Here is an 872-nt window from a genome sequence, read left to right on the forward strand (position 1 = left end):
AATTACAGTACACTGTACAAAAGCAAAAATGCATCTGATATGTAGCTCTGATACGTAGCGATGCAGACAGAAGCGTGTACAGTATGAGGCAACCAGTGGCAGTAATGACAGAGCATGCGCTGTTACGCAAAATCCGCGATAGTGTGAAGCCGCGGAAGTTGAAGCGCGAAGTGGCGAGGGTTCACTGTACTTATAACAAGTGTTTTTGAAATGTATTTTGAATTTCATGTCTCATTCACTCTACATCCATGCTCTTCTCATGAATAATTTCAGTTCCCATCTTTAGGGTGGTGTTTCTAATTGAGCACTATGCATATGAATACATCTCATTAACCTAGCCACAGGAATTATTTACAAAGCAGGCTCTAGCTCAAAATAAGCTATACAGAGCCAGTCACCATATATTCTGTCTCTCTTTTTTAAACTAGGGGGTCAACATAATTCCTCTTCTGTTATATAGATATTATATTAAAATTTCCACAGCCATTATAAAAATATGGCTATCAACGCTCTTAAAATGAAGATGTCAAGCAATAAATAATTTTCTAAATGAAAGTATTATATTATATTAATACACATAACACATTCAAGAGTAAACATGAAAACACTACAGTTTTTCAGAAATATGAAATAAAAGAAATTAAAATTATCTATATAATGAAATGTTTAATCTAATATTATTATTAAATAAGCATGTGTATAATTACAAATTATGTAGTATGTCTTTTAAATAAATAAGTGATGTATTTCAATATAAATGTATATATATATGTGTGTAGCTCTTTAAAGACAACTGTTTTCAGAGTAAGAGAGTTGTTGATCTTGGCAAAAGTTTTGTAAGATCTCCAGTTTAGATGGTGGGAGGGAGAGAG

This window comes from Echinops telfairi, unplaced genomic scaffold (assembly GCF_000313985.2).
Source record: "Echinops telfairi isolate 266 unplaced genomic scaffold, ASM31398v2 ScPeMD7_2;HRSCAF=8, whole genome shotgun sequence".
NCBI classification, from domain to species: domain Eukaryota; kingdom Metazoa; phylum Chordata; class Mammalia; order Afrosoricida; family Tenrecidae; genus Echinops; species Echinops telfairi.